The 25,140-nt window shown below is 41.8% G+C and overlaps 1 long non-coding RNA gene across 3 annotated transcripts in view; it reads right to left on the reverse strand.

The window, feature by feature from the left end:
* Positions 1-6,433: 6,433 nt before the first annotated feature.
* Positions 6,434-25,140, reverse strand: part of LOC113460887 (uncharacterized) — a 280,279-nt gene continuing 261,572 nt past the window's right edge. For 2 of the 3 annotated variants that reach the window (XR_003382763.2, XR_012581000.1), the window contains 3 exons: positions 13,000-13,130; positions 7,285-7,491; positions 6,434-6,600 (listed from right to left, as the gene is read on the reverse strand). This is a non-coding gene — a long non-coding RNA (uncharacterized LOC113460887). Of the gene's footprint in view, positions 6,601-7,138; positions 7,215-7,284; positions 7,492-12,999; positions 13,131-25,140 lie in introns of those variants that run through there. The other variant, XR_012581001.1, reaches the window with a different exon arrangement.

Here is a 25,140-nt window from a genome sequence, read left to right on the forward strand (position 1 = left end):
TTAGCAATTTCATCATCTTTAACAGAGAAAACAGAAAGCTTTGCAATACAGGTGGGTTAACAAGAAAAGGATTTCCCTCTGCCTTGCTTTCAAATATCTTTCTGAACAGTCAGCCTGAACTGAAACCTTGGGTTGCAAAATACCAGCCAATGGAAAATCACGGAAGAACTCAGTGCCACCAGATGACCTTTATGTGGGCCATGCTCCATTTCCTTGCCAGCAAACATCCTCATCAGGCATTTACATGAGAGAAAAGCAGCCACCCTGCTGCTCATCTTCACTGTTTCTCCTCTGGGAAGGAGTGTTGGTAAATGGTGGGCCTACTCACGAGCTAAGTGATTTCCATCCTAAAACCACAGCTCCCTTGGGGCCAGTGCCAACCACTCCTCCCCAGTAGCACCAGCTAATTTGTTACCCTGCTTGCCTGGCGGCACTGATGCTGTTTCCATGCTGCTGCTGATCACATTTTTCATTTGGTAGCTTTATGTTCATCCTCCTTATGGCTACAGGTTCAAGTCACCATTGACTGCTACCAAACTAGAGAAACTTGAGGTGAAAACTCTGAGTTTCTCATGATTCCACCATAAAACTTTCTCCACAGCCACCACCTGCCTCCTGGGAGATGCATGCTGAAGTTTGAGCCCACACCACACACTGGCAGAAGGGAATGGCTAAAAATGGCTTTGTGCATATTTTGCAGACCCTTATATGAAATAGTTTCAGAATCCAGCCTTATTTAGTCGCTTTCAGGTAACCTTTACCTGTTACATGTTTCAAATTGGACATGTATCACTCAGCTGTTCATTCTTAGCTAGTGTTACTTTACCTTCTTCTTTGCATAAAATAGAATGAATCTGCTGGTTCTTTCTCTTTGAGGTCAAAGGAAAGTCTCCCACCAACTTCACTGAGCAGTGAACCAGACCTGCTAAATTTCAATTGTCAGGGCATTTTCCTCCCCTCCTTCATGTTCTCAAAGATCAAAGGCATATTGGAAGGTGTGTGCTTGCAGCAGTCTAACTGAGCTCTAGGAGATGCTCCCTCTTAAAACCAAGAACTTCAAATGGGAGCCTGCACCCAGCAGTAAGAGCCAGCAAGCAAAGGGAGCTCAATGCAAAACGTCAGTCTGAAAACTTTGCTATAGCCTCCCAAAGAACTCAGAGAGAAACTTTTCTCAGCTGAAATCTTCTTTACAACACCTGGTGCTCTTTCTGCAAGGAAAGAGTAATTTTTAGAGCGAGATAGGCTACAGCTTTCTCCATTTCCTAAGACAGCCACTAAAAGCTCTGTACTTAAGCAGTCTCAGGATGTTGCAAATTTCTATCTAGTTCCCTCATTCATGAATTTCAGCCCAGGCTTGAGGAAGTTCAGCCAATACATCACCTTAGATCTTCCCCATACACTTCCTCATGTAGGAAGCTGCAAACCTTGTCAAGCCCCAGGCAGGCACCCTTCCTTTGCAGGGCTACACTTCTCAGCCATAAGGGGCAGGATGACTCTGGAAACAGAAATATTCACAAAACAAGATAGCCTTGCAGAACTTCTCAGAACTTGGACTTCTAAGTAGGAAAGGTTTGGGGAGTTAGGGTATCTGAGTAAAGTGGGAAAAATGAAATAATTAAAACAGGATGATGAGTAGAAACTTACTTTGATATACCAAATCATAAATTGTAGACGAGAACCAAAATCTGGTTGTCCTTGTGATATTGCACATCAATAAGCCAGGACTGCTTTGTGATATTCTGTACAAACTACACCTGATTTGTCTCTCCTTGCCCTGAATTTTTCAGCTCAAAGAGAGACTGCAGATTTGATAAGCAGGAAAACTACAAGAAAAAGCTAGATCAAGACAAAATATATATGCTGCCTGGTCAGATGATGGTAAGAGTAGATGTAGGAGCCTGAGGCCATTCAGAACATTGCAGAAACACTGCAGAAAAGAGCCAGTGGCCATGCCACTGCACTGGTGGCAGCTTTGAAGAGATCAGCTTGCTGTAGCAGATTTCTTCTATGCAGTGAGTACCAGCAGTACAAAATGCATGGATGTACATTTTTCACAAACCCATTTTCGATCACTGTGTTTTTGTGCATCTCCCTCTAAGCCCTTGCATAGTTTGAGCTGCACATCCTCCTCACATACCACACTCCCCCAAAAGATTAGCCGTGCTTATCTCGTGTGTGCCTGGGGAGCATGCGCCGCCTGGCCGAGGGAGTTCTTGGCCAGCCCATAGTCATTTTTCTGGGTCCTCCTTAAAAGCAATTAGCAGCTTCCCCCTTTAACTTCAGAGGGCAAATTCAATCACAGAATAACTTTCCTGCAGTCTGCACAATTAGCAGGAATGCGTTTGACCCCGGCTTCACCTTTTCCGAAATGCAGTTCCTGGTACAAAGTGTTGCAGGGCTCTTGAGAGTGACATGTTATGAGTAACTGGATGTCAGGATCATTGTGGGAAAACAAACAAATCCCCAAATAACTGGAAAGTCCTGAACCAGAAACTGGCATAATAAAGGTAGAAATAATTGCTATCTTCTCCTTGTTACTTCTCCTTTCTCATAATAAAATACCAGTGCAATGTACCACAGCCCTCACCCCAAACATGTTCCGTTACCTATCAGGTCTTGTCACAGCCAAAAGTTGGGGTTTGATGGCTGCTACATTGTGGAAATGTAAATACCTACTTTCACAGAGGCAATGACTGAAGCACGTCTCAGTGCCATGAAGAAAGCAAACCTTTTCATTCATATTTTTCTTATGCAGCTTGATATTTAATTATTTTTTCCTGAGGAAACAACAACAACAATCTTACACAGCAGGCTTACACTGCTCCTCTATTCATGTTTGGAAAAGAACCATCTATCTTAGAGCTAGGAGGCTGGGATTCCTCAGTCAGAAGGAAAAGCCTGGACACCCAACAGGCCAGCAATGCCAGCATGTGGCACCCCCAGTCTCAGCTGTAGGGTACCTGAGCACAATATTCTTATTTCTTGAGAAATACCACACGCACTGCCCTGCCCCTTCCATGATGTATGTACCTCTCTTTTCCATGTCATACATGGTCTAATCCTTTTCCTTGAGTATCATTTGCACAGTAATCCTTTTCCTTCTGTGACAAAAGAACAGAACTCCCTTTCCTCCACTGACACTTGTAGAACAATCCCTTACTTCTAGCAGCATGCAGGCAGAAATTCTTTATCTTGGCAAACACAAAATGAGCATCTCTAGCTGGCCTCCAATATGTTTAACAATGCAGCCCTTATGTTAATTTCACAAAGAACACACCACAGTCCTTTTATTCCCAATTTATCCAAACACAACTTTCATCTGACCACTGCAGAGTATGAAATGCAGTAGTGAAAAATGCAAGGTATACAGCCCAAAATTTTAAATCTGTTTTAAAAACTTCAACTTTTCAACTGCTTAAAGAGAGAGACAAAACAAGTATATACAGGAGGAAGATAGAAAAATTAGGCTGTAACTCAGAACTTGAACCCAAACTCAGCCTTTTAAATTACTCTGGCTTGGGTACTTTACACGTGAAAGATTTGTTTTTTTTTTTTTTTTTTTTAAGCTAAAAAATGTTTTGGCTCAACACACACTCCCACCCCACTTGCATCAGACCACTTACCAAAGCAAATCAGAGTGAGAAGATAAGAGAGCAGTGACCAGGACTGCCAGTGTCATCAACTGAATAAGAAATGTAGCCTGCTTTACCCTGAGCCCTATCCAGACTCAAACAGATACCTGCTTAACCAGGGCTTAACAGGAAGCCCTGCCTGTGGCTGATCCCCTGGGAAGCTGCAGAAAGACAGGAATCTGATGGGGGGTAGGAATCAGCCCCCTAATTTGATATCCACTGTACACAGCAGCATTGCATTAGTGATGATTTGGATTTAAAGTGATCCTGTTTATTTCTTTTGGATTCCTATTTCCACCCTGCTGCACAGCATGCTTTCAGAACAGGGCTCAATTAAATAAATGCTAAGCATGACCTTTTACAGGACCCCTGGTTTAGACCCATTGATTCCCATGGGATGTGCTTGCTCTTGGAGGGCTACATGTCTGCCAGGCTTGGTTTGGCACTGCAGCCAAACTGCACTGAGGTGCAGATTTCCTGTGTTTGCTCCCAGAGTTGTGCTTGGTGCCTTTAGCTCCTGACTGGTACAGCCACAAGGGCTGCTGAATGAAATTCCGGGTGGAAAACCACCACTGCATTTCCTGCACAAAGATAATAATGATGGTAATTGTATCACTTTAGCATTTCTTGCCTGTGTTTATGAACAAATCGTGTGAGCCAATGAGAACAGCAGCTTCTTCCCTTCAAATTAGTCTGTGTTTTGGAATAGCAGGGTGGATAGGATAAGACTTTTAGTTTGCTATATTTTCTTCTGCATTGTTTCAGTGGTGCATTACACATTCACCACAATTCTTCACCTCTACTGTCACTTTTATGGCAGTGTTTTCCTTTTCCTCCTCTTCAGTCATGGGCATGCTAATCTTTTGTGTCACAAGCAGCACAACCCCTCCTTTATATGGGTCTCCTCCTGCCTCTGCACAGTCCCGAATTATACAGTCAAAAGAAAAAATAATTTCCCCTGCAGAATGTAAAACATTGCAATTTTTACCATTGTTTTTTTAAATTTCCATTACTACTAAATCCTGTCTGGATTGAATAATTAAGCAGCTATTTATGTCATGGGTTTCAATGCTGAATGTAACCCATTAACCCTGCAGGAGCAAGGTCCTTGAATTCTGAATAATTCTGGGACTAAGCTGTGATGAATCAGGACTGAAATAAGAGTCATGCATCTCTAAAAAAATCTGGAGCGTGTTCTTGGCACTCAAGGCTTTTTCTGTGTTGCAAGCAGTTTCTGCTCTTCCTTTTCTTTTTCTTCCCTCATTCAACTGACTGTCATGGGAAATGCAGAAAACCTCTATTTAGAAAAAGTGTTTGTAATAGTTCATTCTGTTATTTTCTTATTTTTCCCTCTGAAATATTTGTATGTAAAGAGCACCTTACCATTCTCTGAGGCTCATCTGTTCAAATTGCTTATTCTGTGCTTGGAATTGTCATAAATCTCACTCTGGTCTCATTTTTCCCTTCAGATAGAGCCTTATTAGCTGTAACTAGTCTTGGACATGCTGATACAGCATGGTTGGGTGAGCACAATCAGTAGCAGCGTTCCTGGCACCAGTATGAGTGTGCTGGCCTGTCTACCTAGCAAGCTATGGGGCCAAACTGTAAACTAAAGGTGAGCAGCTCTCTCCCAATACATCAGCTGCTGCTGGAAGTGAGTGAATGTTTTCTACATAACACAGTCCCTTTCAGGATCTCTTCTGTAACACAAGACTTGGGAGGCAGAATGGCAGCTCCACTCACAGATGCACAGCTCTGCAAAATAATTTTTTGAAAAGTACCTCTGGGCATACACAATGCCCTCCCCAGATAAAGATTCATAGTATCATATCATGGTTGGAAGAGATCCACGAGGATCCTTTAAGTCTATTTCCAGGCCTTGGACAGAATTACCCCCAAGAGCCACCCTGTGCCTGAGAGCTTTGTCCAAGCCCTGCCTGAGCTCTGTCAGGCTGGTGCTGTGACCTCTGCCCTGGGGAGCTGCTCCAGCCACCCTCTGGTGAAAAACCATTTCCTGATATCCAACCTAAACCTCCCCACTCAGCTTCAGGCCATTCCCTTGGGCCCTGTCACTGTCACCACAGAGCAGAGATCAGTGCCTGCCCCTCCTCTTCCCTCCACAAGGAAGTTGTGCCTGCAGTGAGGTCTGTCCTCAGTCTCCTCTTGTCCAGGCTGAACTGACCAAGGGACCTGAGCCTTTTCTCATTTGGCTTCCTCCAAGCCCTTCACCATCCTCGTGTCCTCCTTTGGACTCTCTCTAACAGCTCAATCTCTTTTTTATGTTTTGGTCCCCAAAACTGTCCCCAGAGCTTGAAGTGAGACCACCCCAGAGCAGAGCAGAGTGGGACAATGCCCTCCCTTGCCTGGCTGGCCATGCTGTCCCTGGTGGCCTCCAGGACAGGGTTGGCCCTCCTGGCTGCCAGGGCACTGCTGACTCACACTCAGCTGGGCATCGACCAGGAGCCCCAGGTCTCTTTTCTCCGGGCTTCTCTCCAGCCTCTCATTCCCCACTCTATACACACATCCAGGGCTGCTCTGTCCCAGGTAGAGAATCCAGAGCTTGTCTGGTCTGCTGTATAAAAGCAGCCTTACAACTATTTTGCCCCATAATTTCTGTATCAGCACCAACCACTTCTAAACAGACTGTCCCTTTCTGAGAGACAAGCAGCTCTGATTCAAAGACTCTGATGGAGAACTTTCCCATATTTGTGATCAATTACAAAGTTTAGGTAATTGACTGCTTGCTTGTTCTTATGGCTACAAAACACTTATCAGCCCTGTGTATTGGCACAAAACTCATGTGTAGTCAGCAATGTGAAAAGGGCTTCTTGCCTGAGGAAGGGTGGTGCGAGCAACCTTGTGCTGGGCCTGTTAACTCAGGAAATGCAGGCTGTCAGGTTCCAAGGCAGGACTCAGTCTGGGATCTCTGCTGGTCAGGATTGGCACCACCATTTCAAACATGTACAAACTAAGAAAAGTAGATATAGCATTAGAAGAAAATGTTGTGAGAAAATTCATGAGTATATTCAGATATCTCAAAATATATCCTCAGTCCAAATACCAGACTGAACAAACAAAACTTGATACAATCCATTAACATTAGTAATGCAGATGAAGTAAGAAGTAATCACCATCATTTAATGATTGGTTGTGAGACATATTTCAGAATAGAGTACACTAGTAGTGAGCTTTGGTTTTATCACAGGAACATAGTAACTGCTAGGGACAAAATTCTAAGGAGGGGCAAAGCACAAAAATGAAACCACTGCTTTTCAGACCATAAAGAATCTTAAGTTTTCTTATAGTAAGTTAACACTTTTCAGAGCAGCATGGAACCAGAACCTGATGATGGATGCAGGATTGAGGGCTGGCTAAGGGAATGTGTGAGCATCAACAAAGGGGAGGGACCTTTGTTTCTTGAAGAAAATTTGACATTATAAGTAATAAAGAGATAAGTTGCCCATGATACCTAACATGAAACATGATGAGCATGCTAGTGAAGTTTAGACATCTTTGCAGTATCCAGAAGTATCCTTTTCCCTTTGTCTTCCTCTTTCTTCTTCATTACCTCATTTTTTCTCCCTGAGCAAGAAACAATAATTTAATTCTGAATAATATGCAGAAAGTCTCCTACAATTAATGGTTAACTTACAGTCAAATAATTTATGAGCCACAGCTTTGGCTTAACGGAATGGCTTCTGTGCAGCTTCAGCTTTGCTTTATGGACCTCTAAGCACATAAGGCCTCATCATTTAAGCAGGACCCATAGCTGGTGCTGGAGATTGAAGGGGCCTCCTGAAGTAAGACACTGACCTGTGAAGGACCCATTGTTTTGGGTCAAACTGCACCAGTGTGAAACCTAGAAGAAAACATAGCAACAACAAAAACCAGTTTGAACATCTGTGAGCTGCATCCAGCTCCTCATAAACAAGAGCTGTAACCTCATTGCCAAAGACTGAAAGAGCCCTAAGAGAGACCTGTTGTTCTACTTGCGCAGAAAACCTTATTCCCAGTTTCTCCATAGAAATAGCAGGAGTGGAGAAGTGTCATAGGAAGGGGACCAGGACACCAGCTGGTTCATCACAGGTCTGGTTTATTGAGGAAAGCATCAAACACTTATACAGCAAATAATAAGCTTATGAATAGTCTGTAAGCCAAGCAATCTATTGGTTAATCTATACCATTAACTCTTTCTCATTCCTCAGGGGTTACACCTCTCTTTTCTCATGTCTCTTTCACTGTTTGTTATCATACTATAGCTAGGCCCAAGGACACACTATCTTACAGGTGCAGGACTTGGAATTAGCCACGGCTTTGTACTTTTCCAGTCTCTAGTCAGCTAAATTCCCAACAGAGAAGGTCTGATGCTAACCAGCCCTGCCCCCAGGATCCCTGCCCACCCACTTGCTAGGGAGGCATTCAGTGGACTTCAGCCATCCATGGTGACTGAGTAAGTGAATCCAAAAAATTGCAGAAATAAACTCATGGTGTGCATAACTCAGGGTGCTAATGGTCAATGGCTGAGATGACCCAACTTCATGTACCTGCATATGGCTTGCAGCCTGGGTCACTCTCAGTGGCCTGTGTGCTTGGGGTGAGTCTTTTGCATGTTATTCATTCCCTGAAGCTGTGGAGGCACATGCTGAGAAGGACCTTGCTTCAGCCTTGGGCCATGAAGGCAGGTGTCATACTGCCACCTCTGCCACTGCCACAATGACCCAGGATGTGATGCCAGGATGTGTTTCACTAAGCAGGGATGTTGCTGAAGTGACTCTGGATTGACAGGCAATAGCTGTCCTTTCCCAAACAGAAATGCCACATGCTCCTGAAGGATTGGAGACTGCTGCTGAGATCCCTGGTGTTTAACATGACCTGCCTCAGTGACAGGTTCTCATCTAGCCTGTAGATGTGTGCTTCTCAAGGAGAAAATTACAGTCTGGGGAGGCACTCTGTGGGCTCAGTGTGTACAGGAAACAGCAAACAGAAGGCTGCGGTGTTGGAGAGGAGCATGGCACAGTTGCATGAGTCAGTCTGGTATCAGAGAATTAGTATTATGCACTACCCCCAACCTTAAGGACTGCTGATAATGTGCAGCAATGAAGTTTTATCTGTGCTCAAGTACATATTTTTTATGCAGCTAAAGCTCTGTCGCAGATGTTCTTCACTAGAATAGATTTTGCCTTAGCTAATCCTGTATTAATCTGTTGGTAGAGCTGGAGCTGTGTGATTGCCACCGGGCTCCTTGCAGGGAGGAGCCCCCGGTCGGTAAGGGCACGGTTCCCCGGCAGAGCTGCAGCCGGGGTTGGGGCTGCCTGTGCCGGGGAGCAGCACCCCGTCCCCTTCCCGTGCGGTGCTCTGCCAGGAGAGGGAGCTAGGACCCTGGCATTCAGGGCCCTTTGATGTTCGCTGCTCACAAACCATCAAGGTGTTACGGCTGTCCAACGCTGTCGTAGGCTTAGCTGTGTGGCTGAGTGCGTGTTCAGGTGGCTCAGGATTTTCTGTGGAAGCCACCTAGTGAAGAGGTGTTTGGTTCCTGCCAGCACTCAGAGGACTCTGGTGCTCTGAACTGTGTTTTGAGACTCTCAGTCCCTTTTATGGACTGCTTCACCAGGTGAACTCCAATGGGAGTTTGGGCTGGGTGAGAACAAAGTGAAGCCTACAGATTCTGGAATCATGCAGTAGGTTCCAAGCCACTGCTGCAGGGGAGAAGGAAACCAATGGGTGCATAGCAAGGCAAGCAACGGCTGGGAGGAGGGAAAATTTTTGGTTAAGGCTACCATGTGGCAAACAGATGTTGGACAACATTTCTTTTAACCTAAAAACACATCAGCCTTCTTCCCCCCGCAGTATATGTGTTTCATTTTGAACAAGTAACTGGCAGCTGGAGAAAGTTATTAGAAAATGCTTCATCTATATTCCAGCACTTGCAACAGCAGCAAAATTACCTATTTCCTATTCTGCCCAAGCTTTCTGTCTCCTTTCTTAGATATTGTTGGCCTCAAGTCAAGTTTTGCTTAAGTTATGTATCAGAAAGGGAATAAGTGGAGCTCTAACCTTGTTTAAAGTGTAGAAAAGGGAGTTTAAACAAAGCTGGCAGAGACACTGACTCAACTATTATCTAGGTTCTGGATATGGTTGGGCCTGCCGGTAAAAAAACCCAGGAAATAAGTGAGAAAACAACTCTTAAAAATGTGAAAACTAGCCAAATCTACAGGGCTCCACTCTGTGTTCAAAAGTCTGTAAGTGCTGATAAAGGAGCACACGTGACGTGAAAGTGCTGTGTCATTATCAGCAGCCCTTTCAGTCTTATTATCCTTTCAGTTTTCTCTGAGTTATGAATTCATGTCTGGCAAGGGGAGAGCATGCTAGTGAAATCTGGTAGTGTTTCCTACCTGATTTGAAAGTAAGAACAGAGCAGTTTGTTTGGGATAATTTGGAAATTAGAAGAAGAGCTTCTCAGACAGGGCTGGGCTTTGTTAGCCAGGAAGGGGCCAAGCTAGAGAAAAAATTGTTGAATAAAGCACGGTGTGAGCAGACACTGGAAACAGTAAATAGTAAGGGAGGCTCCTTCCTAAGAAATGCATTTTACTGGCTCTGTATGAGTCAGAAAACCCCTGTGATCTGTTGCCCTCGGTGCACATTACCCTGTGGTCCAAGGGGGCGGCTTTGGCTGCTGGTGCTGGGAGGCACCGACAGGCACTGCAGAGCACTGGGAAAGAAGCTGCTCCCAGAGGGGGGGCCAGCAGCCACCAGGGTGCAGCAAGGGTTGGTAGCCAGGCCCCCGAATTTATGGCTCTGAATATTTCTATCTTCAGAAAGGGCTGTAACTGATAAGGATGAATGGTGTGGAGTTGTGCATGCAAGAGCTGTGGTTGTGACTTCCTATTTCTGTACCAGCCAACAAGTTATTATAAAAATAAATACCTCAATGGCAGCAGCAGCATCCCCAAGGGCCTATTTACTTCCACTGGCATGAACTAATTCCTGCAGAGGAGCTCAAGCCAAATCCTGCAGAGACCAGTGGGAATCTCTCCAGGCTCTTGCAAAGGCAGTTTGCACACTGGAGAAAATGCTGGTGCTTGGTCATATTTATTGCCATGTCAGTTAAAACATGTTGTCAGTTAACACCTTCCCTAACACAACATATATTTTCTAAAGCTGAAGGAAAGTGAGCTTTTTTGCCTCCTTTTATTCTTCAGGTAGTTATTCTGATTTATTTCTGAAATTGCACAACACACTAAATGCTGGTTCATGAAGTGGCCAGGGATCAATTATTACCCTTTCATGTGCAAACTGGTCTTAAGGCATCTATCAATCTCTTATAGTCCTATCTACAGAAGATATGTTCAATTTCAGAAAACAGAAAACATATAAGGGGAGCTAAGGCAGGGTGACATTTGCTTTCCTTAGCTTGCTCTCTGGATGTTTGATGAGTGAGTTTATTATCTGTAGGAACAATGAACAAGCCAATACACTCTTTTCAAGGTTTACAGGTGCCTTAATGTAACTTGCTCATTTAATTTGGATCTATATCCTCCTGAGAAGGGCAGAAGATTTTCATTTTCAAGGCCTTATTTAGCCATAAAATGTGTATCCCATTAGCTAAGAGCAGATCTATGAATTTCATTTCATTTGGTGACAGGAGAAATAACAATGTATGTATCACCCTCTCAATAACTGCTATTAAAAGGTGTGTGTTTCATGAAGAAACAGTGTGTTCCATGTCATAACATCTTTCATGAAATATAATTCAGGGCATTTGTAGCATAGGTATTTGAAAAGTATCAGTTTGCTCTTATTTTAAGAGTCTGGAGAAAATACAAGCCTCTTTTGTGGCTGGAGCTGGCCACCTGAAAAATTAGGATGGATTTTGTTGGCTCCAACAAAGTCAGTAGGAGATTTTCTATGGCCTCAATGGGGCCAAAAATTCTCCTAGATCTCATGCTATTATAGATATTGTACAATTTAGCCACCAAGGTCATTAAAATGCTATAATCCCTCGTGTGAGACATGATGGGGTAAAAGCACTTACAAAGGTATTGCTTTCTAAACTGGTGTAATTATAGTGGTAATTCCCAGAGAAGTATTGCAAATGCATTTCCAGTTCCAGTTTCTCAATTTTTTTGTCAGTGTTCATTACAGTTGTGATATGCTTCTGTCTAAATCTTGTTGATGTCCTTCCAGAGGGCACTAAAAACCCTAAAGTAAGTAAAGAAAAATTTAGTTGATGATTTGACTGGCTTCTGAATTGCTGCCTTTTGAGCCCTGTCCCTCAGCTCATAATCTATAATGTTTGCTCTTATACTACACTGACTACTTGCTCCTTGTTTATATTCATCCCCTTACAGTTTGTCTAACTTAAAGACAATTAGGACAAAAAGAAGAAAATTGAAGTCCTTGCCACACCAAATGTGGATGCTTTGGACATTTTCAGTCCCTGGGAAGTTTGCAGCTGGGCAAAGCTGCCTGTGGGGCAATGGGGGCTGCTTTGGCTGGGCTCTGGTGACAGAGCGTGGGGCTCAGGCTCAGAGCAGAGGTCTACCCCCCTGGCAGTGCAGAGAACAGGAAGCTTCTCAAGGCACCAAAGAAACACTGAGCTGTGAGCCCTCCTTTTCTGGTGTTAAGAAAGGAAAGGACATTAGGTCTCTGAATTATGGCAAAAAGGATTCAAACTGAGATAAACATGAGTCTTGCAAGGGATGAGAAGAGGGTCTGTTTCATGATGGAGATCCTCTCAAAAATATTGAAAATCAGCTAGAGGTAAGTAAAATGAAATTTTGTCTTTATGACAAGTGTGAAACATGATCTTAGGGCCCACTTATTTTTAACCTTGCAGTTACACCATATTCCTCAGTGGCTGGGGATGAGCCACAAAGGTGTTGGAAGCTCTGGTATTTTGCTTTTCCCAGGGCTTGAAATCAGTCTCATGTGCTGTACTTGGGTGATACATGAATTTCCATCTGCTCTGAAGATGTCTAGATGTGCATTTCTCTTTGCTTCATAAAGCCACCTCCTTTCTGCTGCTTAAATCAACTCTCAGATGTTATTTGAACAAAGAAATGCTGTTCTTTACGAAGAAAACCAGGAATAAGCCCAGGGTATTTATTCTTTTCCTTTGAGTGCTTCAGTCCTTTGACTAATGCTGACAGGATTTCTGTTCCTGGTGTACTGCTAGCTTCTTCGCGAGTGCTACCAAATAAATACATCAGTTTGGAAGATGATTTCTTACAACTGCCTGACAAATTGCAATGATGCTGTCAACTCATTCCTCACATGCTTTTATCAGACAGATACCAGACTAAAGACTAAATGAACAATATCTACTTTGATCAGATACAAGATTAAACATCAAATGAACAATACTTACTAGGCCTAGATTTGAAATGGTCCCTGGGTTCACTGTAGTTTTACATCTCCTCGTCAGCCCCTGGAGGTAGCCAGTCACCAACAGAAAACATTGCAACAAGGAGCTTTGTGTCTTCTAAGGTAGAAGGAAACCTGCAAATAATAACATTTCAATTACATAACCCCCTGAAAGCTGGTGGTGTCTCAAATAGATTGCCAGTTTGGACTTTCAGAAACCATGCAATTCCATGTTTCTTAAGAATGAAAAGTATACAACATTTACATCTCACAATTTCATACCCTCTTTTCTAGTAAATAAAGCCAGGAATTTCTATTTTTTCTTTAACAAGAATTTTGATGATGTTTAGTACACGTCTATAATACACAAACAGTCTATGAAATCCTTGTATACAGCTTTGTTGAAAGTTAAAGAGACATAGAGGTGAGTGGATATAACATTGGGCTGGGATTCACCATGCTCCCGCCTGGCTGGGAAAGACGCAGTTGCTCCATAAGGTTTTGGATTTTTTTGTGGGGATTTTTGCTTTTTGACTTGAGGTATTTTGGCTGGCATAGCTAAGAAGCCACCACATTCTAGGCCAGCATCTCCAGTATTTACCCAGCAGATGAGCAGTGCACAAATCAAGCCCTTTAAACAGACTTTATGAAGCAGAGGGCTGCCATATATTTCACTGATATAAAAGGGCTCACATCTCCCAGCTGGTGGCTTTGGTTACCATAATAAAAATTATAATAAAATTAGTGCCTGATATATTAAATAATTTTTTGTGATAAATAGCTTGATTAGTTCTATGAGAATGACAGAAAACTTGACAGGACATATAATCTACTGGGACAGCGGGAACTCTCTGTGGTTACTCATGTATCTACATAGGAAACAGGAAAGCAAGAAAATGTAGTGCTGCAAGCATATTCTAAACAGATCATTGTGCAGAAAAATTCTCCCATCACAGAAATCAAAAGGTTTATGACAGGGAGAGGCAGTGCCTGCTCTGCAGTGACAGATTCATGTTTATTTATTCTAGAAAGAATAAGAAGGAGATACTAAAGTAAAGACAGGATAATTTTATTCCCAGATCAAATAAAGGAACACAGAGTGTGTTCTCCACAAAGTGATTACTTTAGGGGGAACTAATACAATGAATGTTATTAAATTAAACAACTTTTTATAGGGCATCTCACATTAAGGATTTTAGTGTAAGTAATATTTCTGTCAGGCAAAATGATGCAAGACAAAATAGCTTTTATAGATGTATTCCTTAATACAGATATTCCTGTAAAAATGTATTTTATCTAGTATAGTTCCTCTGTAGGAAATTATCACTTTGCTTAGCAGCTCTGAGAAACAGGGATGTCAGCAGCAAGGATGCCTATTCTCCTTTCACTAGATGCCTGAAATCTCTGATTTTAAATTAGCTTTTAGGTGCTAGTATACATAAAGCTGAGGTAAATGTCTGCTCAGCACAGATAGCTGGGAGAAATCCTCAGCTCCATAGGAGCTGTCTTCAGTGCAAATCCCAGCACCTGCCTGTCTGCCCTTCCGTCGTGCGGGAAGCCTTGGGAGCGAACCCTCGCAGGGCTGAGCTCGAAGTGCAGCTAAGCTGAATTTTGTACAGAAACCATGCTTTTGTATAGAAACCATGCTTTTTTACAGAAACCATGCTTTTTTACAGAAACCATGCTTTCTCAGTGCATTCGCTCACACTGGCTGTGGCAATCAGAGCTAAGAATTGAGGACCTACTGCATCTTTTCCCATCCTGAAAATGGACATCCGTATATCACCACACTTGAAGACCCAGAGCTACGTTTTATTATCCTAGAATGTGAGAGGTCTCAAGGGGTAATTATGTAGAAAATGACTAAAACATCTTGCCTCAGGTGCAGAGTTCTGGAAAGCCATGTCTTCTCTCAGGGTCGTGAGAGTGAGATGAAAAAGCCTGACTGCATCATCTTGTATTGTTCCCTCCAGTGCCTTTGCTGGTAATTTATCAAATCTGTATTTATCTTAGCATTTATATATGGCTCCCATTGCACCACTTTGCAATATTCAATTCCTTTATTCTCACAAGGGCCCTATCTGGTATATTCTGCATAACATCTCATGCAGTCTTGAGGAGAAGGATCACAGCAACAGAAAATGACAGGAATGTAGCCCCTTTTACTTATTTGCTACCTCAACCTCTAAATTGTTGTTTGATGCTTACTAGATAGGGCTTCTGTCTCTCATGTGGGAAATGTGAAATGAGTACAAGGAAACTGAGTTTGTTTAGAAATATGAAGGGCTCAGATTATCCTCTATTCTCTGCTACTTTCTTCCAAAATATTGAGGAATTTTCAGGAACTAGAGAATTTACACATCCTGTCACTGCAATTATTTGGTCAAGGTCTATTGCTTTTATTATTCAGGAAATTTGACCACAAAATGCACATGTGCTTTTTTGTGCTGGGGTATAATTTTATTTTCTTAAGGCACTTGCTGAAACAAGACCTGCATGTTTTAACCCAACTTTGTGTTTTAATTCTTTTACTTTCTCAATAAAAATCTAAAATGCCCCCCCCCCGACATTCTACACAAAACAAAGAAGCAAAACCCAACAAATAAATAAATAACCAATCCCTCCAAACCTTTTGTTTTTCTTTGTATTGTGGATTTCTAAATGTTTTAAACCTTGCTCTGACCAAACATTACTGTCCCCAAGTTCTGAAATGCCATCTTCAGTGGTCACATGTGGAGATATTGGAGATCTCTTCTCTAACCCAACTCTTCTCTGGGACAAGAGATTTTGAATCTCTGTGGTTTCTGAAGGATCAGATAATCCCAGAGAAAGGCTATTTGGGTTAGGTACAGAACCAAGAGCAAATTGTTGGGCAAGGCAGTGTCTGCCTATTTTCTTAATAATTCTTCCAAGGAGGGAAGCACAGCATGTGCTGTTAGCTATTTATGCTCATCCTGGCTTCACAGATTGTCATGGATGGATGCAGGCAAGTGACATATGGAAAAACAGGACTCAATTCTACTGCTCCAGGAGAGCTTAAGTGGTAAAAGCAGTATCCAAGAACAATGGAGGATATATTTTGTATGGAAAATATATTTCTGATGGGCCTAGGCTCAATAATTAACCTTATAATTCCCCAGGTTTTTATTAGCAGAGCACACTACTTTCAGTCACAGCACTTACAGGGAATGTCAGACCCTGCTGTCAGAAACCACCTGTGCTGACTTCAGTTTTTATTGGTCACTTGCACAAGCTATCAGCCAAAGTACAGTGGAACACAGATTATGAGAAAGTCTGCTAGAAGTCTTTCAAAAGTTAGAAAGTTACCTACAAATATGGAAAAGGAGGTGCAAGCTCTGGCACTTTCATGTCTAACCCTCAAACAGCTATTGTCTCCCTGTTGATTTGATAGTAATTCAAGTTTTGAATAATACATTGGGAAGACTGTGATCTTGAGGACTTGTTACAGACATTTTCTCAACAGTCCTAATCCAGACTGGAGGCTGGAGGCTTTGGCTACAGGCTAATTGTTGATTCTTGTTTACCCTCTGGGCACTTTTCACAGTTCTGGCAGAAAAAAGCCTTGAAGTGTTTGTAAAATATGGAATACATTTGCATTGTAGCAAATGAGAAACGAGTCCCAAAGTCTTAATGCTAACATTGGTATGAATGTAAATTTAATAGACCTGCAGTTTTTTCTTAACAGCCCTCATACCTTCTCTTTGTGATTCACAAGAGAAAACAGCCCTTCAATAAAAAATATTTTAACCTTAGAACCATGGAAAGAAGTATTATCATTCTGTGGAAGAAAGAACATAAATTCAGTGTTATTTTCCATTTGTTTTCGTTTTACTTTTCACTCATAACAATCTAAGCCTTCCCATCACTCCTGCTATTAACATATGGAAAAGTTCAACTGCAGAATTTGCCCCAGTCACGAGGTTCTCTGACTTGTTCTAAACCACGAATGTAAATGCCCAGATGCCAAGAGGTATCATTCTTTCATTTATGAATGCACATTTGTGAATTTCTGGGGTACTGAGCTGCCTCTGACTACATATTTTGAGATAAGGACAAGTGCTGATGAGACTTAAACCATTCCCTTGGCAGCCTTTGTATTAAAGGGTTTGCAATGCACATAAATGCTTTTATTATAAATAAATGCACAAAAAAGTGTATTAAAAATGTCTCTAATGTCACATATTGATTTCACATCTTGTGTCTTGTTTGAACTCAAATTTAAATCTGGCAAGTGAAACTGGATAAAACATTTCTCACCAGCTTTTTAGTTTGAGAGAGATTATTTAATTTACTTTGCTGGAATTTTCTCACTGACAAACCTCAATGAGTACAACTGAAAATGACAGACTACCAAATAGCCAGTGAAAATTTATTCATGCCAAGTAAAGAATGGACATAAAGAATTTATTAGCAGGCTTAAGGGCAGGCATTCTCCAGTCTCATTTTTAAAGTTCATTTCTCAATCAAGGCAAATAATAATGAAAAGAAATTAAAAAATATATTTAAAGTTTGCTAAGTTCCTGCAGGTACAACATGCAAGTAATTTAGCTTTCTCAGCACTTCAAGATGTTTGAAAACTGACTATAAAGGAAGCTAGACACCCAATTTGCAATGGAAATATATAAGATGATGAATTGGATTTAATGGTCTCCAGTAAATCATAACATTAATGCTATTGCATGATACTTCACCTTAGCACCAGATTAAAAAAAATCTGTCTCAAGCTGAAAAACATATGCTCTAAACCCTCCAAGTCTGAGAAAAGAGCCAATTACTATGAGATCTGTAAGCATATTAAGCACATCTGACTTTTGGTTTCAGTACAGATATGAAACATGGATGAAATATCCTTAAAAATTTTACTCTTTAAAATTTAATATAGGAATTTGCAGGACTCATAGACCTTTATATATTAGCATGTTTGTTGTCACAGTTTTAAAAAGAATTGAAGAGTACGTCTGGTTTTGGGATGAAGAAACATAACCAATTTCACAAATCTCTTTTATCAAGACATCAATCCAGAAGAAAGAGCAGAAGCAGAAAACACGACTATCACAGAGACAAATAATTAAAAAAAGGTATGAACTGTGAATCTTGGATTATAACCAACTTCAAAAAATGGCAAAGTCTTAGTCACTTTATTAGATGCAACTATTTTGCCTGAATATTCTACCTGGAACTCCTATGCTTTTTTTTTAACATGACTATAACGTAACTATCTAAAATTGTGAGTGCAGTAGAAGCTTCTGTCATGTGGAATGGAAAGGAAGAAGTATTTTCACAACTGACTAACTAACCCAGAGACTCTCTGCTTCTTAACATCTGGTCAGGATACCTTCCTAAAGCTCCTCAACATGATAAAGAAACCACCTCCTTGTGAACTTCCAAGTGTGAGCTGTAAAGAAGTTTCATACTATTTTCCAATGGCCTTTTTAAGGATAAGGAAACTGTAGTGCTCACTTATTTCTGGCCCTTCCTTCAAAACTGCAGAAGACACTTATTCACGCAAGTGGTGCATATATAATTTAAATATAACTCTAAAAAAGGCTAATAATTTGTCAGCCTGGGAATCTAGCAAAGAAAGAGTTATTAAAATATGCACATAACTGTAACAAGTCATAGAAAGGTTGCAGAAGTGCAGGCATGATTACCTAATATTCATGGTTAGGAGAAAGATAAACCAGAAGTTCTCAGTTGTATTAAATCTACAGACTCAAATGAGAGAGCAAAGTAAAAAGCGAAGCATCCAGACCCAGACTGCAGTGAAACAGACAATTCCATCACTCCTAAGCTTGCATCCATAAGGGCCAGACATGTGTCCTGGTGCCTCCGAGCTGCTTTGGGCACACACAGAGCAGGCACGGCTGGGCACAGAGAGGGAACTCCTGCCTCCCCCCTGTGGCCTCTGGCACTGTGTCTGGCCCGTGGTCTCTCCCAGGAGCCACAGATCCACTCCTGCCCTTGCTGCAAACCTTAGTGGGTTATGAGCAGCTGTGCAAAGACCTACTTGTTTTCCCCTTGTTACCAGTGTCCAATTAGACACTACCTAACACACAGAAAAACAAAGCGAAACCTCGGGGAGGAGGTTTTCAGCTGCAGTGAAGGAGCCAAAGCTCATGAATGGTCCCAGAACACGGGTCTCTAAGTGCACATATCAATCATGAGGAAATGCTTGACTGACAGCCAAGTTTGGGGATGAAGCAGCATCTTTTGGGTGTGTAATTCCTCCAAAAGACACTGAATACCTGGGGTCCCCTGTAGCAGGACAGGCTTGCTGAAATAGCCTCTTTCCAAAGGTTTCAATGACTGGGTGGCAAAGACAGCATTGCCATTTACTGGCATCTTTGGCTAAAGGAGTTTGTTAAATAGCCATTAAAAGAAGAGAGTTAAAGAATTTACTGTTTCTCATTTTCAACAGAAATAGAGGAATTTCTTCACACTGCTTCAGAAAAGGGGAATCTTTTCTGGCAGAGAGGGAGTGGGAAATGGGCAGCAAGGACAGAATCACAACAGCTGACTGTCTGTGCAATTTATGGCATGATTTTTCAGAGAGAAGTGCCCCATCTGTGCAGACTAAAGAAGCTGCCAGCAGTAGAAACAGGCAAGGGTTTTTTATATACTTGGAGGTGCTGGTGACATTTCCCACTTGAAGCTTAGGACAGAAATGTGGGGTGCAAAAGGAATGGTAGAAGTATTCCATGACCTGTTTAAACATGGTTTTAACAAACTAGGGCTAGGGTCACCTAGGCCATCTACATTTTTACTTCAACTGGGCATTTTGTTTCAGCAGATTCTAAGTGTCACGCTGAGAATTTCCATACTTGCTTCCCTCTATGCAAATGCCAGCCTGTTTTTCAATTGTCAATACATATAAGTGGAGAAGCACTCTGACTTGTCTATGAGACATACCAGAAAGGAGATGCATTTTATCTTTGGCAGTAGAGCAAAGCTTTTAACATGCAGTTCACTCATTAACCTGACACCAGCCTTTAAGAGTTGCTGTAGTTATTATTTATCCTAAAATTGTGATATATTTTCTACTGTCTTGTTGGGTATGACAGAAAAGGAAATTACTCAGATTTTGCCTTCAACATCTCAATAGCTCAAAGGAGCAAGAAGAAAACAATTACAGGAAAAAAGGGAAAGCTGAAGCAACCCCTCATAATTATTTTCTCCCATCCAAATAGCATGACTGGCATTTGGATTTCCTCCTGCCATCAGGAGAACACCTGGATTTCCCTTTCCATTCTACAATTTATGTTTCTATAATTTTTGCATACCCAGAGCAGAAATATCTGCATGGGTGGCTCTCAGCCAGGTCAGAGGTGGGAGCTTGGGTCCTGTGTTCTGGGGTGACAGACACTGCTCTCAGATCATGACACCATGCTGGATGTGAGGTGGATGTTTGCCATAGAATTTATTTCTCACGTACCACCAGCCCCAAGCCAAGCTAATCCAGGAGGCTGGCTAAGCTTTGGGCAAGTCGGAATGGTCATCGTGCCAACAGATCATATTGTGCTATTGACCTTGATCTGGGAAAGATAATGGGTTTTGTCTGAGTCATTCTAACACTGAATTTTGTCCTTGGATTTAAACCTGGGACTAAGTCCCACTGAAACATTCTTTAGGACACAGAATGGTTACTGTGAACAGTCTTACTTAAAGCCAGAGTGAACTTAGAGCAAAAATATTCACAATTTTTAATAAATGCAGGTAATGGGATCCCTCAGAACAGCAGGAATTGGGCTCAGCCAGATGTGTTTGTGCAACCAGGTTATAAGATCTAAATTTAGACAAGCACAACCACAAACATAAGCATTGTGTAGTGAGTGTTTATGGCCTGCTCATTTATGTATGCCATAATTTTGTCTGAGCATCCTGGCCCCAGAAAATCATAGAATTGTTTACTTTAGGTCCCAAAATGTCAATTTGGGTACTGCTGACTTTTTTTTTTCTCCATAGGAAGCACTTCATTTTCAGGAGGTGCTGAAAGAGATCTGTTCAAACTTATTCTGTGCTGGGCATCCATACAGTAGGGGATGACAGCCATGGAAATGGTGACTCCAGTCCTAAAACTTCATTGCACTGACAGTTCAAACACCTACTGTAAGTGAGGAGTTCTGTGATCTGGAGGTGCACATGCAAGCCAGCACCACACATTCAGAAATCCACATTTCCCATAATTATTAACCTGGCTTATAATGTTCTTTAAGAAACAGATGTTTGCCTTGACTACAGCAGCCTGTATAGAAACTGACATCTTAGTAAGAAAGGGAAGACTTCAGAAGTATAATGAAAGAAAAAATCAAGCCTCAAAAAAAAGTGAAAGGAAGAACTGAAAAAAATCAATGCTATCTATAGTGTAAATATTCTGGATTCTTTCCTGGAAGAGAAAAAAAGAAGGGGAAAAAGGCTCTTCTGTAGATATATGTAAGAACTTGAAGGTTTTGATTTGATCAGTTACTGGCATGATGCCATAACTGACAAGATTCTTCAATAAGTTAGATTATCCACCACTAAAATCTTGATATATAGAGTTATTAAGATCCAAAGTCTTGCTAAAACCAAAGGAATTCAGGATCCAATCCTTAATTCAGTTTAGATTTACAAGGTAGAGCTCTCTGAAGAGCTGAGAATAAATCCTGCAGACAGGTAGTTCTGGCACTGTTCCAGCTCTTATAAAAGCTGTGATGTCTTTTTAAGAGGTCCAGCAACCTGGACAATTTCTGAGTTTGTCTTTTTGAAGATACCTACTGTGGCCACAAATGCTCCTGCTTCTCAAACCCCACTGGAAGAACAACACCTCTTACAAAACAGTCTGGTGATGATAAAACCTCAACCTTAAATGGGGGTTTTGTTAAAAAGTCCAGGAAGGGTTTGAATATTCACAGCTTTTAGTGTCTCTTTCTTTATGCCCAGCACACACAGTGCCATTATAAAGCTCTTCCCACTCATACAACAAATGGTGCACTCTGTTGCTTAAAACTCACTCTCTGTGCACTTGCTCTCATTATGAAATGTTATTGTATTTGGAACTTGACATAATGATGACCATAACTGACCTGCCAGTGTAGATCAGAACAAATCATATTCGGCATGGCAGGTAATTGTGATTAAACCTTGGCCCTATTTCATAATATGAACAAGCATCTCAAGACCTGACTGGGAAGGCTTCTAATAAGCAGAGCTCCATTTTCAAAGGTACAGAAATTTTGTCAATATAACAAAAGGGAGACAAGAATGTTAAAAATTAGAGATATTAACATGATGTATGTGCTGAAGGCTGTAGTTTAAACTTTGAGAAACACAGCAATCTGCAGCATTTTTACAGAGGTATATAAGAAATTTTTAAGGAAACCAATGGTAAAGCTGTAACTTCCTTCCAGAACATCATCCTGTACATTTAAAATCACCATTGGAGCAAGCCAGTGTTTTCAAGCTGCTGTCTGCCAAAATGCCCAGTGTGTCCTATTATCTACAACAGTATGTGTGCTATTCTTCCACAAATCAAAGCTGGTTTTCAAAACTGGACACATACGAGCAAAAACTAGAAGAGAGTAGGGCCTCAATATGGCCCAGGAAAGATTTTCAGTATTTTTAGATCAGAACATTTTATTCTTTTGGAAGGTGTTTGTTGGTGCTTGTTTTTTTTGTGCAACATGATATTCCAGGTCTGGCTCAGAAGACACCGTTCTCACATTCGGAGCGAGGGGATCCAGCCTGTGTGGCTGCACTAGATATTGATCATGTCCTCTGGGGATAGGCAAGGAAAGAAAAGGAGGATTTTTCCCTTTTAAATCCTTGTTAGGAATTATGCAGTCCTCCAGTGGAGCCCCTAGCTGGCTGTATGTGCTGCTTTGTTTCCTGTAGGGAGAGGGATATAAAAAGTGCAGATAACGAAACCTAACTAGAAGGGTAGGCCTCTTAAAAGTATTCATTGTCTGGGGAAAGAGGGAGGAAGGAACTCACCTGACCTTGACCACCCAAGCTTTTAACACTCAAAAAGACTTTCAAAGCTTTCTGAGGGAGATTTACAACTGTGAAAGGACTCTGGAATTACACTGCGGCAGAAGGAATATAATTCACCTTGACTTACTCCCCTCCCCCAAAATCACCCAAGTCACTTCTGCATTTTTAGAAATGTGAATACATAGTTTTGGAAATTGACTAACAGAATCAAAGGAATTCCTGGCTTAACACCCTCACACCGTCTCTTCCTCTAAATTTCTATCTCTTCTCTCACACTGGCTGCCTTTGCTGTGAGAGTCAGCCTCCATGTCCCAGCTCTCTGTGCTCTCTGCAACAAAAGAAACCCATCACCCAGGGGCTGGGGCTTCTGCAACTAACACATTACAGCCACAATAAGTTCCTAAAAGCACTTACTGATAAAGGCAGCTGCTGTGGGCAGGCCATAGTTCTCAGACCTCTGGGCTCTTATTATCAATAGCAGTCCAGTCTGGATGCTCCTTACTGAACTACTGCAATATTATTGCTGGCTCTATCCCCAGAAAGTCCAAACAGGGTTAGGGAGCCGCTGTGCTGCACACTCAAAATTCATGGTCTCTAAATTTTTCATGATATTGTTATTGTGCTAATATGTCCCAACAGCAATAATAAAAAATATCTGCTTCCAGAGGCACTGAGAGAATGACTCCAGATCAACCCCCTCTTTAGACCTCCAAGAGAAAGTGGTTTTGACAAAGACTTCTTGAATAATGGGGAAAATACAAACAAAGCTCCTGGAATTCTCAGCATCTAAGGCTGCTGCTTCAGTTTTAACTTGCACAAACACAGGACTGTTCTGGTGGCAAAAAGCAGGTGCTTTTCTCTTCTTATTGTATTTGAACAATTTCAGGGTCTTTGGGTTTTTAGTGCCTAAGGGTACAAAACAATTCAGTGCCTCAGAGAATATATCTCTAATAGTTTCCTTCCGTCAGAGAAGCTGCAAAAACTAAAGGAAGTTTTCTTTTTCACTCTTCTTTTCATTCATCAAGAAAATGATTAGAGGCTGGGGCAGCTTCTGGCAGGTGCAACTCCCAGAGGGGCCCTGTGCCACTTGTGTTGGTGGCAGTGATGTGTCAGGTGGCACACGGCACTGCTGCGCTGCCTCCCAGCTGGTCTCACCCTGCTCCTGCCCAGGGAGGCTTCCCAGGGCTGGCATCTCTGAATCTGCTTTCAGGCTCTTTACTGAAGGTGCAAATCATCACGACAAGCTACAGGAATGTAACCTCTCCCCTTCTCTCCTTTCTCTTTGCTATGATGTATTATAATGAACATTCTGGGGCAGATCAGTAGAAAGCCCCTGAATATAGGCCTCTAAACTTAAAACATCAAAATTGCAACTAGGACTGTGTTCCCTGAGTTTTGGAAAAAAATTGTACTGTTTCATTTGCAGACTTTACTGCTAGGATCTTCCTGAATTATTTTATTCATTATGTTTCTTCTTTACAATCAGTATTCATTTCACAAGTCAATAACATATGGGATGTATCAATACGCTCAAGTGAAGATGACACATTCATAACTCATACCGCTGTTTTTTCACACCTGAGAAGGAATATAATGCTCCATATCAGTGCTCATCCACAGCTGTACCACATAAATAAAAAACCTAGATCGTGTGGAAAAAAGAAACAGTGACTTAAAAGAAAACTCAGCTGCCTAACTGCACATTGCTGCACTCTTTGGAAAGCTGGGAATCTATTAAGCCTGGCTGGGAGAAGTTGTTCCTTTGAGATTAACTCTTTCTCAGGGAACACTGCACTGCTGACTGTGAGCTGTGATTGGAAATGAAACGTGCGAAGCACCAGGAGAAGGAACAGCCATGGCCTGGGCAGGGAGCATCCCTGGGAGCTGCAGCACATCCCATTATTCAGAGCATTTTAGACCAGGAGGAAGGGGTTAAAGATTTTGCTGCATAGATTTGCGCTTAACTAAAAGTCATTTGTGTCTTTAAGACCCAGCTGCAGCTCTCTAGATGAACTTAAAGAGCCAAGACCCACCTCCCTTCACAGTCTCTCTTCTCAGAGCAAAGCAAACCAACAGCCACTTCTGACAAATGCCAAAACCTCTCCTTTCTTGCCATCTCTCCTCTTCCTCAGCATTGCCTCCTCATCAGGAAAAG

Source organism: Zonotrichia albicollis, chromosome 7, assembly GCF_047830755.1.
Source record: "Zonotrichia albicollis isolate bZonAlb1 chromosome 7, bZonAlb1.hap1, whole genome shotgun sequence".
Lineage (NCBI taxonomy): Eukaryota > Metazoa > Chordata > Aves > Passeriformes > Passerellidae > Zonotrichia > Zonotrichia albicollis.